Below are 384 nucleotides of genomic sequence, written 5' to 3'. Positions count from 1 at the left end.
CCGGTTATGCCGTAGCTGGCTGCCACCAGTTTTGCGCCTGCGGCACGGTTGGGTGTTGGCAGCATCGGCACTGCCGGCACCTCAGCCTCTTCGCGCCGGGATCTTTAGACCTGACCGGTGACATCACCCCCGGACCTAGTGACATCACCCCAGGACCTGATGACATCATCCCTGCCGCCATTCTGGTGGCAAATTCTCAGCGGTTTGGCTCTAACGGGAGATGGGGCCCTCGGCCCCAATGTGTCTCTTTAGTGTTGATTTTTTCCCTTTTCTGCCCCGTTTTCACCCCGGTACTTCAGGTGTTCCCCAAAACCACGGTACAACACCACAAACCCCCCCCCCAGCTCCCGCGGCCCGGCCAAGCCGGCGTCAGCCCCCACCGGG

The sequence above is a fragment of the Aptenodytes forsteri genome, unplaced genomic scaffold, assembly GCF_000699145.1.
Source record: "Aptenodytes forsteri isolate BGI_AS27 unplaced genomic scaffold, ASM69914v1 Scaffold1233, whole genome shotgun sequence".
Lineage (NCBI taxonomy): Eukaryota > Metazoa > Chordata > Aves > Sphenisciformes > Spheniscidae > Aptenodytes > Aptenodytes forsteri.
Note: the sequence above shows the minus strand (reverse complement) of the source record.